This window comes from Camellia sinensis, chromosome 1, assembly GCF_055761805.1.
Source record: "Camellia sinensis isolate YWXY chromosome 1, ASM5576180v1, whole genome shotgun sequence".
Classification (NCBI taxonomy): Eukaryota; Viridiplantae; Streptophyta; class Magnoliopsida; order Ericales; family Theaceae; genus Camellia; species Camellia sinensis.
The window spans coordinates 177,046,404-177,063,375 of NC_138961.1; the positions used below are offsets into that span (position 1 = coordinate 177,046,404).

At 32.1% G+C, this 16,972-nt stretch overlaps 1 non-coding gene across 1 annotated transcript; it reads right to left on the reverse strand.

Moving 5' to 3' along the window:
* Positions 1-13,392: 13,392 nt before the first annotated feature.
* LOC114294211 (small nucleolar RNA R71) lies at positions 13,393-13,497 on the reverse strand. Its single transcript, XR_003640401.2, has one exon. It is a non-coding gene; the product is annotated as a small nucleolar RNA R71 (small nucleolar RNA).
* Between the last annotated feature and the right edge of the window lie 3,475 nt (positions 13,498-16,972).

Below are 16,972 nucleotides of genomic sequence, written 5' to 3' on the forward strand. Positions count from 1 at the left end.
AAAAAATTATTAAAAAATACGTTCCTAAACAACTCCTAAGTTCATGTATGTTCGAATTCTTGAGAATTTGAGAGGCTTATTGACCGCTATGGCCTCATTTTAATAATTTAAATTGTTTATTTTATTTTATAAATTATTTATAAAAAATTAAATCGATATGATAATTATATAAAAAATTATTTATTTTCAAAAAAATAGATGGGTTATTTTAAAAAATATACTTATTGTTTATTTTTTGGGAGTCAAACTCGATAAAATAAAAATGTTACAATTATTGGATTAATTTAATTTTTTTTATCAATAAAATACATTAAAGATCTTATAAAATGAACGGTTCAGATCATTGAAACAAAACTCATAAGATGGTCATTTTAATCCGATCTGTAGGGCTTGTCCATACCAGTTCGAATGGGGCAAATTTTACTCACTCCATCACTTATGTGGGGCAAAATAGATTATATTTTGGTCACTCGCAATGGAGATGGAGCAAGGGCAAGTATCACCTCCTCGGATCCAAACCCAACCCCATATAATAAATAATATATATGTATATATATAACATAATTAGATATAAGAAAAAGATATTAAAAGTCTGTAGTTCTGTTTAAATATAAATAAATAATAATTTAAAAGTCTTACTGTATATATATATATATATATGGAAATAAAGAAAATTATTTAATATGCTAAGAATTTAAATAATTCTTAATTTTTTTAGTTATTTGAAATATGGTCAGGTATTCGTGAGTATCGGGTATCCACAGGGAGAGAATAGAGTTGAAAATTTTCACTCGTAGTGGGGGCGAGGGCGAGGGCGAGGGCGAGGGCGAGGGCGAGGGCGAGAGCGGGGGTGGAGTTTGTCTATAGGGCAGGAAATGGCATACCTGACACAAACCAGCGTCGTGGCCATCCCTACTAGTAATGACAACATGTTAAAATAGTCAAAACTCAAAAATTATAAAATAGTCAACTCTTCTTTCTATTTTTTTATTTTTGCGTTTTTTTCATAAAAAAAATCAAAAAATTAATTAAATAGTCAATTTCTAAACTATTAATCACTTATTGATGATAAATTTATTACTTCATACTAACACTAGTAAATTTAGAGAGATTTATTTATAAATTCTATTTAGAGGAGTTATAACCTAATAAGTCTACAAAGTATTCTTATATTTTACTTTAGTCCCATACATTTGAACATATATTTCAATAGGTCATTTTTTCCATATTAGAAGTATTATGTGGACTATTTTACCCTTATAAAATTTTATTATAATATATATATATATATATATTATACCATATATCTAGGAGAGAGAAAATTATTATTAGATATATTTCATTTATGATATATATATATATATATAGAGAAAATGTTATATATAAATATAGAAGATTATTATTCTTAGTATTTTCTTTGTCTTAATGTGAAGAATTCACTTGATCAAAGATCTTATTTCACCATTATTTTACAAAAACGTCTTACCATGGAAGAATATTTGAAGAGAAAGTTAGTTATACATGTAAACCAATGATAGAGTTGTGATGAACTCACAATAGAGATAATGGTAAACCGGCAATAAACAATCATTTTTTTGTCATTATCATATATAAACCGTAATATCTTCGTCGGTTTGTGTAGTCACCAATATTATGTAGTTTATTCACCAGTATAATGTCGGAGTTGATTATATACAAATTTTTCTAAAATGGTGCATTAATATATATGAACTATTTGATGATTTTTTATATATTGTTTGATGTTTTGTTGTATATTGATTGTTATTACACTTTTTGGTTGAGCAGTCATTTCTATTGCTATTGAATAATCGAAATAGTTGATTTACTTTTCAATTTTGTTTCATATTTTCACGTTACAGAGTGAATGTTCACATTTGTATGACTTTAATTTTTTTAAGACTAATTGTAAGCTGTGAACATTCACATTGTATTTTGGTGCAAATTTTATTTTTTCGAATGTTAGTTGTATGTTGTTATTTTTGTTACTAAAAGCATGTTGGTTGAACAATCCTTTTTGTTACCATTCAACAAATGAAATAGTCGATTTTCACTTTTTTCAATTTTGTTTTATGTTTTCATGTTACAGTATGAATGTTTACATTGGTATGAGTTTAGATTTTTTTTAAGGCTAATTGTATGTTAATTGTAAATTGTAAGCATTCACATTATATTTTGATAAAAATTTTATTTTTTCAAAAATTAGTTGTATATTTATTATTTATTAAAAAATTCACATTATATTTTTGTATGTATTTGTTTTTTCAAAGGTTGGTTGTATATTAATAGTCATACTAATACAAACATAGTATGTGCATAGAGATGTGAATGTTTACATTGATTCTATAATAGAAATAGGTAGTTGCATCTAATATTAATGTTAACACACTCATGTAACATTAAGTGTGTGTATGGTTTATGATAAGTTGTTATTTATCAACATGTATTTGTAATGTGAAAGTTCACATCACTATTTAGTGAGAGACTTTTAGAAGGTAGGTAATTTAGAATTTTAAGTATGTGAGAGATTTTTTCTGCGGAATAAGAGAGAGATTTTTTCCTTAGAATGAGGAAGAGTTTTTCTCCGTGAAATAATGTAGAGATTTTCTATCTAGAATGAGGAGATTTTCACTAGAATGATGAGAGATTTTCTTAATGGAATAAGAAATTGTTGTTATTTTTTATTGTGTATTAATTTCAAAATAGAAACAAACACAAAAAGTTGAAAAGACGATTTGGTCATATTACACCAAATAAGATATAATGAAATACTCAAAAAGAATATGAGCTAAAAAAGTTCTTAAAATTTATAATTAATTTATAAATATTTTTTTAATACAAATTGGTGTATAAACTTTTCTAAAATTAATCACACCATGCAAATTGTCTCAAGGCTATGTTTGGTATGAGTTTTTTTTTGGGTTATTTTAGTCATAAAATAAGTTAAAAAGTTAATAAGATAAAATGTCACATTCAAATCATAATCATTTCATTTTTTTCTCTCACAAAAGTTAAAAAAATCAAAAAGTCCATCTCAAATGAGACTTTTTAACCCCAAACTAAAATAGCTAAAAAAACTAAAAAGCTAAAAAATCAATCCATATCCCAAACGAATAACTAAATCAAATCAAATCAATGCATCAATCAGATTTTGAAACCATAAATGACAACCAAAAAAAAAAAAAGTGAAAGTATTTTTAAAAAAATTATAAATTAGTAAAAAAAGTTTATCAATTTTAATAATTAAAGTTATAAAATTTTCAATAAATTTGTAAATATTTTGTAGAAATTTTACTTATTTGCAATTTTCTATTTAAAAAAAAAAAGGAATAAAGGAGTACTTTTAACAGTTACATAACATTTTTTTTTTTCATGAAAAAAAAGTTAGAAATTCACAATTTTAAATTTATATTCATAAAATAAGGGACAGTCTTAATCATAGTTTTATTACATTTTCTAATTTTGCTCTCTCAATTTCATCCTCAATGACATGACTAACTAAAATCCATGTGAAGTGGTCTCACATTTCTCACATCTTATCATTAGTCTTTTATAATTCTACATCGTTAGGGGGTTAATATTAGGGAGATTTGGCCCAAACCCCCTTATAATAAAATTTTAATACATTAAGGACAAATATAATTTTTTTTTTAAAAAGTCCAACAAATATCACTATATCAAAATATTAAACTTTAAAATAATATAACTTTTGATGTAGATGTCGGTTTTTAATAAAATTTATATTTTTAGAATTCTCTTATCAAGATCTGTCAAATAAGATCCATGTTGACTATGAAATTCTTCTCTTTTTTTTTTAATTATTACCGTTGAAATTGATGTAAACAATAACAGTAACATGTTACTCTATCTCAAAATAATATGTTATTCTGTTTGACAATTACTCTATTTAACAATAACATATTATTCTGTCTCACAGTAACATGTTATTTTGTTTCACAGTAACATGTTACTCTAACAATATTTTCCAAGAAAACAAAAAAAAAAAGATATTTTACTTTGTCCTCAATTATGTGTTTTCTCTTAGAGGGTTTATGAAAAAAAATAAATTGGACTGCCATTTTCACCAAATAATGGTCCAATAAAGAGATTTTGACTAAATTTCTCTTAAAATTAGAGAGATGAATCATTTTTTTAATAGATTAAAAGTGTACATCAATTGTACCATATTATTATGGGCAAATTATATATCTATTTTTTAAGGTGTTTAACAATTTTTTTTTTCTTTTTTCTTTTTTATTGTGGTACCAATATTTATTTGTGGAGAAGAAATTAGAATTTAGACCGCCAACCTACTTAAAACTGGCCACACGGTGCGTGCTGTTGTCTCATATTCCACTCGATATTGAAAATTAATAATAACAATAATAATCGATAATATTGGAAACAAATTTTAAGTTAAAAATTTACAACTTTCTTGTATAGGAGGTGATTATGGGGTAGTTTGGGATGATCTAAATAAGTGTACTTTTTAACTTTTTATGAAATATGGGTTGGATTTGAAGTGATGTAACTTAAATAGAATGGTAACTTTTTGACTTTTTTAGGACACCCTAAACAAGACCTAAATTTGTAATATCAATCCATTTTAATCCGAAACAGTATAATGCATGATGATCATAATTCAGTAAAGGGTAAATTACACTGACACCCTCTGAGGTTTATATTTATTATAGTTTCCCCCCTCACATTTGGGAAATTATACTGACACCCCTTGTTAATTTAATTTTATGTATGATGATCATTATGGTGAAGGGGGAACTGTTATGAAACTTTAGACCTCAAAGAGCAATCTGTAATGAAACTTTAAACCTCAAGGAGAGGGATGTAATTTCCAAAAGGTGAGGAGGAACTATAATAAACATAAATCTCATGGGGTGTCAATGTAATTTATCCTTCAGTAAAATAGTATTAATTTATCCAATTTATATAGTTGAGTTTAATTCCTTAGAGACCAAATTCCTAAATTCAAGGGAAATTTTATGCTAATACCTTCAATATTTTGACAAATTTGAAAAAATGTTATAAACAATAAACAATTTTTTTTTACATAATTTTTTTTCACTTGACATAAAATAATGAATTCAAAATATATTTATTAATATAAATTAACTACTTTTATGTTAAATGACAAAAAATCAAATAAAAAATTTGTTGCTGTATAATAATGTTATAGCGAATACTAACAAGAATAGGTCATTTACAAATTTGCCCTATATGTTAGTTTATTGGCCAATCATTCTGATTGGAGGTTAAATGTTACATTTTTAACCTCCTAAAATACATTTTATTAGTCTATTTATTTTTACTATTTTATAATTTTACATATTTTTGTGTCTCTTTATATATTTTGAGTGTTTGTACAAAAAATTAATATAAATAATATATTTTAAATATTATTTTATTAGAAAAATATACAGTATTTAACTATATACCCACGCCACCCATATGCATCCTCTCAATTAACATTTAATATATATTATTATATTAATACTATAATTTTTGTTTGTTTTTGGAGGATGGAGTCTATAAAAGAAAGGAGAGGGCTACTCAACGAAAGGAGAGCGTAGCTGAGAGAGGAGTCGAGGCTCTGCGAGAGAGAGAAAAAAAAAAAAAAAAAGAAAGAAAGAAAGAAAGAAAGAAAGAAAGTAAGGGAGAATGGGAAGGTTTAGATTGTATATTTTTTTTTATAGTGACTGTAATATCAATACGTGGAACTAATTTTCATATCATAAGGTTAGGATGAAACTCTAATCAAGTAACTGGGGTAATTTGTATTTAATTTTGTAGATTTTTAATTGATTTGGGTACTATTGTATAACTAAGATTTTTATGCAAATATTGTTTTATCAAATTATATGTTCACTAATCATGAATGTATGTTATACAAATGATTTTCATGCTTGTATATTAAAATTATTAAACGAATCATATCTAATAAGATAGGTCGTGCATCAACGTTAATTTAGTTTAATGGTGACAGTCCGTACTAAGCAAAAATGATTCGTGAATTTTTGATTTTAAAACATAAATCTTTCTAAGTCATGTGTCCCGACCAAGACACATCGTAGTACCCATTTCAATGATTTTCTACGACCTAAATATAATAACCCTCAATTACAAGGTCAGTAGTGGATTAACATAAACCTTACACTTTGGATCATTTACCCTGCGTATTATCAAGAAATCAAAACAAAATGACATACCTGAATCCATTGATGATCGGTTAAACGGAAGCGTGATTATCAATGAACTCTTTGTTATTGATTATGTTATTACCTTCTAATCCTTTCCCCTTTGGTGCCTTATGTTTCTCCTTGAGAGGATTTAGAAAAAAAAAACAGTGTTTTTATTTTCACTTGGGAAGGAATAGGGACCATAACCTTTTAAAGGTTGTAATTGGTTTTCAAAACTGAAAGGTTGTGGAAATTCAAAAGGAATGAAAACCAACTTTAACCATTATTGGTTTTAATTTCTATTTATTGGTTTTCAAAACTGAAAGGTTGTGGAAGTTCAAAAGGAATGAAAACCAACTTTAACCAATATGTTTTAATTTTTATTTCTGCCCCTCATAGAAATAGAAATTATACAACTAGTATCTACACATTAGGTCCATAACACATATACCCTTAAGCCTATTAATTAAATTGAATCACTTAAATTGTAGGCTTCTTATAAATGATAACACCACATTTAATTATGTGGTCCCATTGAGACATTATCTAACAATCTCCCACTGGACCACATATGTATCCTGAAAAATGTGCTTAACTTTAGTGAGCTCAGAAATTTGTTATCATAACTTGAGGGTATATAAACATTCTTGTCCATTAACTATATTAATATAGGATCAAAGCGGTCTTCGTTACATCAATCGTAACTCGACCCACCAATGGTCACGTATACTAATACAGCTAAATGACATAGATCAATCATGGATGCGTAGCATGGAAATTACATGTGATGTGATCCATACATGCCTATTTCCAACTGGTCCTACTTAACTTTATTGAGATCAATTCTTCACAATACGTAACAGAGCGTAATAAACTGAATATTTCATTTCTGCAGAAATTAATCTAATTACATAGATAAAACTCAAGGCTGACATAAAGCAGTAATATAAATACAAACTCCCACTAAACCAGAATGTTCTCAAATAGAACAACACCCATCTGAGCAGTGTGCTCATGAAAGACCTTGGGTGGTAGTCCCTTCGTAAGTGGATCCGCTATCATGGAGTTTGTCCCAATGTGCTCTATGGAAATCCGTCCACTCTGCACTCTTTCTTTTACAACTAAGAACTTGATATCAATATGTTTTGATTTTGTCGAGCTCCTGTTGTTATTGGAATATAAAACTGCAGACTTATTGTCACAATATAACTTAAGTGGTCTTGCAGTGCCAAATCTATTGAGTACTTTTTCGATATAGCTCCTTTGTGATAATCCCAGAATACCCCGAGAACGATCTCGGAGTATTTCGATTCCTAATACAAAGGAAGCATCACCAAGATCTTTCATTTCAAAATTCTTAGATAGAAATCTCTTGGTGTCATGCAATAAGTTTATATCGTTTGTGGCAAGTAATATGTCGTCAACATATAAAACCAAAAATATGTGTTTACTCCTACTGAACTTGTGATACACACATTCATCAACAACATTAGTTTCAAAACCATACGAAGTGAGAACTTGATGAAATTTGAAGTACCACTGACGAGAAGCTTGTTTGAGTCCATAGATGGATTTAGTCAATTTGCAAACCATATTCTTTGGGTCTCCTGACACAAAGTTTTCTGACTGCACCATATAAATTATTTCTTTAATGTCACCATTAAGAAAAGCTGTTTTGACATCCATCTGATGCAACTCAAGATCAAAATATGCAACAAGCGCCATAATTGTCCTAAAAGAATCTTTCGAAGAAACTGGAGAGAAAGTTTCTTTAAAGTCAATTCATTCTTTTTGAGTAAAGCCTTTGGCTACAAGACGTGCCTTATACCTCTCCACATTACCATTTGAATCCCTTTTGGTTTTAAATATCCATTTACAACCTACGGGCTTCGCACCAACTGGTAATGAGACAAGTTCCCAAACTTTATTGTCTTGCATAGACTTATATTCTTCATTCATGGCTTCTATCCACTTATGAGAGTTGGAACTTTCCATGGCCTGACGAAAGTTGATTGGATCATCTTTCGACATTCTATTTTCTACCTCATGTTCCTGGAGATATACAATATATGTTCACATTAAGTTACCAAACAGATAATCTCTAAATAAATTAATTTAATGACAACATCTCAAGATACCTAGCACAACATTAATACCAAGCCTTTGGGTAGTGATATTAACTATAAGTGGTATTCTTGTTGTAATGATCAAACATTGACAATAAGTTATGTCAAATAACAAATCTATCTTTTGATGGATTTATTATTCACATTAGGTTTTCTTGACAATTGGCACATTTTTATCACCACAAAATGTGTGTGTAATTCTGCCAAGTCTTAATCATGTCTTTGGACCGATAAATACCCGCATGAGATACACAGACATGAACTTCAAAACATTCCATATAAAACAATCTAGACAAGAGAGATCACTTTTGTGACATCTTGTTTGAATTGACTTATATTGAGAATGTTAGAAAATTAAATTTCTGTAGACGTTGTATGAAATTATATTAAATTTAAAGATTTCTAAATTTGTGACCCCGTATATGTTATATAATCTGCAGCAATTCCAATTATATATATACATATATAAATAGAATTGACGGGTCCAAAAACAAATAGTTTTTTTTTTATGATGTTCAAAATTAAACTGATCAAATCGCAAGATATATCTATATATATATAAATACATGATGTTCATCCATTTGAGAGAGAAAAAAAAAAAAAAAAAAAAAACTGCCCACCAAATCATACTACAATTCCAGAAAACAGATTGTCATTTTCACAGAACAAAACAGGAAAAAACAGAATTTACATCCATAAGAAAATTCAGAATCTGATTCCAGGAAACTAAATAGAATGAATAAAGCATATCAATTCTGATAAGACACATGATATGTTGGCTTTGATACCAATTGTTAACATAAACCTTACACTTTGGATCATTTACCATGTGTATTATCAAGAAATCAAGACAAAATGATATACCTGAATCCATTGATGATCGGTTAAACGGAAGCGTGATTATCAATGAACTCTTTGTTATTGATTATGTTATTGTCTTCTAATCCTTTCCCCTTTGGTGCCTTATGTTTCTCCTTGAGAGGATTTAGAAAAAAAAAACAGTGTTCTTATTTTCACTTGGGAAGGAATAGGGACCATAACCTTTTAAAGGTTGTAATTGGTTTTCAAAACTGAAAGGTTGTGAAAGTTTAAAAGGAATAAAAACCAACTTTAACCATTATTGGTTTTAATTTCTATTTATTGGTTTTCAAAACTGAAAGGTTGTGGAAGTTCAAAAGGAATGAAAACCAACTTTAACCAATATGTTTTAATTTCTATTTCTGCCCCTCATAGAAATAGAAATTATACAACTAGTATCTACACATTAGGTCCATAACACATATACCCTTAAGCCTATTAACTAAATTGAATCACTTAAATTGTAGGCTTCTTATAAATGATAACACTACATTTAATTATGTGGTCCCATTGAGACATTATCTAACAGATTCTAGACCCTGAGGTTTCTTTTTCTCACTTTTTATTTTCAAAATCGAAATCTTTGAACTAAAAATAACTTGTCCTAGTCGCAATGATTCGACACCCGTTCTCAACCGTTATACTTCGTAATAATAGTTGCTACCAGTTTTATTCATTTTATTTTGGTGTGCAAACGACAACATCAAATTTTGGCACTGTTGTTAGGGACTTTGGCAAGTTTTTTTTTTTTTTTTTCTAGAAATTTCAATTAGTTTTTGTTTTTATCAATTTTTCTTTTTTGTGCAGGTGAACTAAAAAAAATCAACAAATCAAAATAAATAAAAAATTAAAAAACCATTAAAAATATTCATACTGTTCCATTAAGGAAATACCCATGCTGGACATATAACTTGTAGGATATTTACTTTTGTTGGACACTGGTGGATGACCTTTGCTGAACATATAACTCTAAGGATATAAAAAAATTCTGACTACTAACTACTAACATTTATTTTATTACAATTTACTTTATTGCATATTTTTTTCCTTTCTTTGGGAGGTCTTATAACCCCCTTTTCTTTTTATCACACTTTAATTTTTCTTAAAGGGTAGTTTATGACTCCTGATATGTTGTACATTTATTTTATTATCTTGTAAAGTGTTATTTATTTTTGTTGTACTAATTTGCAGGTGTTTTCTTTCTTTGTGTTGTTGTAAAAAATAATAATAATAATAATAAATGTGAGTGTGTTGTATGCATGGTCGTCGTTCTTGTCTTCCAAAATTATTGTATGACCCTAAACTAGAGTGGACTATTAGAAATCTCTGGAAATTTAAACTGACTTTAGCAATGGCTAAAGCAGTAATTGACTAACCTAGGTCACTGAAGGCACATTTTACCCCTACCGCTGATGTTTCATCATCTTGTATTCAATTGCCAATTACCGAAGTAACCCATTATGAGGTTAAGCCTAGTACCATTCAAATGCTTTCATCTTTTCACAGGCTTAGTAATGAGGATCCCTATAAATATCTCAGTGAGTTTTAGAGACCTGTTGTCACGACCCAAACCCGCCCCTATGGGTTTAGCACCGTAACCGGCCAGTAATCCGAGATTACCGAAGGCCTGCTTAACAGTAAAACAATAATACATAATAGAGGTGCTGGCAGAAGCCAAAACAGTAATAAAAGATGTCCAATGAGCTGTGACAGTCTGTATGCAAAAAGACTTTTCATAACATATTCACATTCAGAACAAAAACAGTATATACATACATCATATACAATCATTCAGGTTAGGGACCAAGTCCCTACCAGAACAGTACAGTAGCAGTCTATACAGTCTATACAAAACAGAGACAGAAAAAGGGGAGATCTAAAACGCCCCAAAGCAGCCTTAGCTTGGCAGCACTTGGAACCTCGCAGTGAGGCACGTTGGTTGGCTTGACAAAAAGGGAGTTTAAACCCCACGCCCCTGGCTCCGATCTGGTGCCTGGATACCTACATATATATAAACAGTGAGCTAAAACCCAGTGAATAACACATGCGTAAAGAGGTTAAGAATGAATGTCCTTTGAGTATTTAAAACAGTCATTTGAACAGTATATCAGTTATTCAATTATAGCAGTCATAAGTGGTACACCCAATAGCAAATAGTACAGTAGGTCTTATCAGACCGAACAGTCAATTGATGGCCATCATATCAGTAAACAGTAGTGGTTCCAAGCATAGGAACCGACAGAGATCTCTGTGACAGTAGCAGTACAGTACAGTACAGTAACAATAAATTGCTATAGATGCCATGAATATAGTTCGCAAATAAGACAAGCATTCATTCAGTAAGAAATATCATTTCAAAAAGAAGTACAGTTGATCATTCAGAAAATATTCATGGTTGAATATATCTTTACAACATTGTTACTCACAGAGCACTGGGCTATAAGCAGCTAGAGCATCCTCGGATGCCAACCCTACACAGTTACAGAACGAACACACACTAAGCTACACAGTTGGGAAATAATAACTTAATCCCTAATTTGCCTCAGTGTGGTTCTACATCAATATCCTTACTAAGATGCCTTAAACTAGGCCTAAGAGTACCTAGGATGGAATAAGGATGCAAAGATGCACTTTAAAACACTTTTTAGAATTTTCAGAAAACAGGGGTCCCGCTCGAGCGTGGGTTTCCCCGCTCGAGCGGACGTGCAGACAAAAGATCCCCGCTCGAGCGTGACTTACTCCGCTCGAGCGGACTGCAAAAGTACTGGATGGGTGAAATTCACGCTCGATGAGCGCTCGACTTCCGCTCGAGCGTAAGACACAAGTCCTCGCTCGAGCGTGCATTCTCCCGCTCGAGCGGACTGTAAATGCATGCAAAGTACTGGATACACGCATTTCCCGCTCGAGCAGACTGCATGAACACAGGTTGTACTCTCGAGCGTGGAGTTCCCCGCTCGAGCGTGAGTCCAAATTCTGGAAATTCCAGATTGAACCTTCAAGCTCAAAATCAACTTTAAATGTACCAAATTCGATCCTTTTGAGCTAATTTTCTGGAAAACACTTGTAAACTCATAATATAACATGTTTCAAAGATCAATTTGAGAAATCAAAGCCCAAAGGTAGTTCAATTGAACACAATGTCAAAGAAGTTTTCATGAACATGAATAACAATGCAAATTCAACACATGCATGGGTTCCTAGGAACTCCAATGCTACAAAACAAGATCAAATGCAATGTTTAACTTCAAAACATGGTGAGTTCATGGATCAAGACCAAAAACATGAACATGCATGCAATAATTTCCATGAACATAACCTCAAAACTTCCATATAAGGACATGCATGCATGGATTAAGCTTTAATTCAACATGTTAGAACCAATTCTAGACTTAGATCACTTATGATTCATGAACCATGCAAGAATTAGCTCAAATACACAAACAAGAAGATAAATTCTCTACCTTAGGTCTTCAATTCCAAGTCTAGAAGTTCAATTTGCCAATTCTCTCTTCAATTCTTTCAAGTTTTCCAAGCCAAATTGAGATGGAATCAAGCTTTCTTCTACTCTTTTTCTCTCTAGTCGGTTTGTCTCTCAAAATGGTTGAGCAAAAGATATGTCTAAGTGTACTCAAGCCTCAAGGTGTTGGAGAAAGTGGCCCACTAAGCATGGCAATTTGGTGAATAAGTCCAACTCTTGTAAATTAGCATTATTTAATCCAATTTAAACATACCAAATCACATTTCAATTAAATATATCATAAAATTACATAAATTCTAGTCAACACATAACACTAATCATTTTCAGATTCGGCCGCCGATAAGGCCTTCAATTTGCAGTTTAAAACATAACATATGAACAAATCATTTAACAGTCAAACAGATAGACATGCATTTAAACTAACACACTCAATAAATTAGCTCAGAATTTCAATCAATTCAATTACTTATCATGATCAGTCTTAGTTTAGCAGTAATTAGTGGTGTTATCAGTAAACAGTAGTGAGGGTTGTCACACCTATTCTACAGTGAAACTCTAAAATTTTATAGATAAGGCCCTTAGGTTGAGACTGTTTCCTTTTTTACTTAAGGATAAGGCCAAATACTGGCTAAATTCCTTGCCCACCAACTCTATCATAACCTAGAACCAATTGAGGCAAAAAATTTTGGACAAATACTTTTCCATAGGTAAAACCAATCAGATACGACGTGCCATTACCAATTTTTCTCAAATTGATAGTGAGCACTTCCATGAGACTTGGGAAAGGTTTTGGGATTTACTTCATCAGTGTCCTCATCATCAGATACCCCAGTGGCAACTTGTTCACATTTTTTATTCTGGTTTTACTGACTCATTCAAACAAATGGTCGACTCAGCCTGTGGTGGGACGTTTATAACTAAAAGTGATGTACAAGCACGAAAGTTGTTTGAAAATCTGAGTAAAATTCCTTACACCATGCGTCTACCTCTTGACATGAGAAGCAATCGAACCTTAGTGGTATGAAGCAAGGTGGCCTATATAAGGTAGGTCATAGTGCAGATATTGCTCAGAAAGTCAAAATATTGTCTAGAAAAATGAACCAACTATTAACAGTAGGACACATTTCTTCACAACCAGTACAACCGCCATACCAAGAGGCTTGCATAATCTGTTTAAGTCCTATCCGTTATGAAGCCAAGTGCCCATTAGCACCTCAATGTCCTGAGTCAATTCCAGAGCATGTCAATGCGATCGAAGGTTTCTCTAAACTGGGTTATTATCTGTTCTCAAACACCTATAACGCAAGATAGAGAGACCATCCAAATTTTTTTCTGGCGCTCACAACCACAAGGAATTCTTATAAAATTCTGCTAGTCTATCTCTTTACTGTTATGTGTCTCAACAGCCATACCAATAGCTTTCGCAGAAAAATTCACCACTTGAAGAAATAGTGTTAGAACTCTTGCATAAGATGGATGCTACAAACCAGCTTGTTCATTCACAGGCCTAATCAATTTCAAAACTTGAGACCTAAATTGGCCAACTAATTAACACCTTGAGTAAGAGAGAGGAATGACAATTACCTAGTCAGGTAGTCAAAAATCCAAAGGGGCAATATGTGGTGGAATCATCTAATGGCAAGAACATAGAGAAAATCCAAGCTATCATAACTCTTAGAAATGGTCGAGAAATATCAAACCGAACAAATGAGACCAATGAAAGAGTGGGTGAGCAGGGTAGTCAGACCCAAAATTCACCAGAGTAAAGTCGTGAGCCTAAAAGTCCTCCCCTGAATCTTTTAAGTGAGCTTATGGCACCCTATGTGCCAAAAGCACCGTATCCCCAATGGTTAAATAATCCTTCTTCTTTTAGTAAGAAAAAACATGCATCTACAGAAGCAATGATGGAGGTGTTCAAACAAGTGAAAATCAATCTCCCATGTTGGGGGCAATTAAACAAGTACCCTTCTATGCCAAATTTCTCAAAGACTTGTGCACACAAAAGCGAAAATCCAAGACCCATGTGACCAAAAAAATCCTACTTACTGAACATGTCAGTTTCATTTTGACCAACAACACTGCCTCTAAGCCTTAAAGATACAAGTGCACCTACCATTTATTGTGTCATGGATGAACATTCAATTGAAAAAGACACTTCTTAACTTAGGTGCTAGTGTCAATCTTCTCCCCTATTTGGTGTACAAGGAACTTGGGTTTGGTGAGTTGAAACCTACATCAGTGACTCTTTAGTTAGCTGATCGTTCCCTCAAAATCCTTCGTGGCATACTTGAGGATGTCTTGGTTAAGGTCGATAAGTTCTACTTTTCTGTTGATTTCCTTCTCCTTGACATGGAACCTACATTAACTGATAGGAAACAGATCCCAGTCATCTTAGGGCGACCTTTCTTAGCCACTACCAATGTATGCATTAATTGTAAGACGGGAGTAATGGAAGTATCATTTAGAAATATGCAAGTCACGATGAATGTATTTCATGCATTTTAACACCCTTCCAATGATAGTGAATGTTGTACAGTTGATGTGGTTGATAAGTTGGTTAACGACGCTCTTCAGTCTATCATCTCAATAGATCTTTTAGAGTTATGTCTCACTCATTTTGGTTTTGAGAACTATGATATTAACAAATCCATTCAGGAGGTCAATACTTTGCTTGATGTTGCTCCTCACATGAACTTTTAGCCATGTAAACCCCGATTTGAGCTCCTACTTATCCTCTCTAGTGAGCCTACAGTACTTTCCATTGTGACCCCACCAAAACTTGAGTTGAAACCTCTTTCGGCTTCACTTAAATACTCTTACTTAGAGCTTGATGACACTCTTCCTGTGATTATTGCATCTAACCTGTCTAGTGAGCAAGAGTGTTGCCTTTTAAGTGTGCTCAAGGAGCATAAGAGTGCCATTGGGTGGTTAGTGGCTAATTTGAAGGGAATTGATCATTTATTTGCATGCACCGCATTCATTTTAAAGAGAATGCAAAACCATCATGTGAGATGCAACAGAGATTAAATCCTAACATGAAAGAAGTAGTGAAAAATGAGGTGGTAAAAATGCTAGATGCATGTATCATTTACCCCATCTCTAATAGGGGTGAGTCTCACACAGGTTGTACCCAAGAAGTCAGGAATTACAACGGTTAAAAATGAGAGTAGTGAATTGATTCCTACACGTACTACTACTGGGTGGTGCATTGACTACAAGAAACTCAACTCTATGACTAGGAAGGATCACTTTTCATTGCCTTTTATTGATTAAATCCTAGAGCAGTTAGCAGGTCAAAGTTTATATTGTTTCCTAGATGGTTATTCTGGGTACAATCAGGTGCCTGTCTTTCTTGATGATCAAGAGAAAATGACCTTCACTTGTCATTTCGGTACATTTGCCTATCGGCGTATGCCGTTTGGGTTGTATAATGCACCAACGACCTTTCGAAGGTACATGATGGCTATCTTTTCTGATATGGTGGAAAATTTTCTTGAGATTTTGATGGATGATTTCTCAGTTTTTGGCCCAGCTTTTAAGGAGTGTCTCCAAAATTTAACTAAGGTTCCTAAGCTTTGCATAGAAACCAACCTTGTTCTAAGTTAGGAGAAAAGCCATTTTATGGTTCAAGAGGGTATCATGTTAGGTCACATTGTGTCTAAGCATGAAATAGAGGTTGACAAAGCAAAAGTCAATTTAATTTCTGGCCTTCCCCCGCCTACTATTGTGCTCCAAGTACGTTCATTTCTAGGACACGCAGGTTTCTACTGCAAATTCATCAAGGAGTTCAGCAAGATTTCACGCCCTTTGTGCAATCTTCTGGTTAAGGACACCCCCTTTGTCTCTGATGATGCATGTTTAGTAGTATTTGAAAATTTGTGGGCTTCTCTATCTATAGCCTTGATCATACAGTCACCTGATTGGTTTTTACCCTTTGAAATCATGTGCAATGCATCTGACTATGCAATCAGTACAGTGTTAGACCAGAGAGTGAATAAAAAGTCTCATGTCATTTACTACGTAGTAAGCCTCTTAATGATGCCCAATTGAACTATACCACCACTGAGAAAGAGTTGCTAGCTGTTGTCTTTGCCCTAGATGAATTCCGGTCATATCTGTTTGGTTCTAAGATTATAGTCTTCACTGATCACACTGTTTTGCTGCATTTGCTTTCCAAAAAAAAGACTAAACCTAGGTTGATTAGGTGGATACTTTTGTTACAAGAATTTAATTTTGAGATTCGGGATAAGAAAGGTTGTGAGAATGTGGTAGAAGATCATCTCTCTTGTATTTTAGTT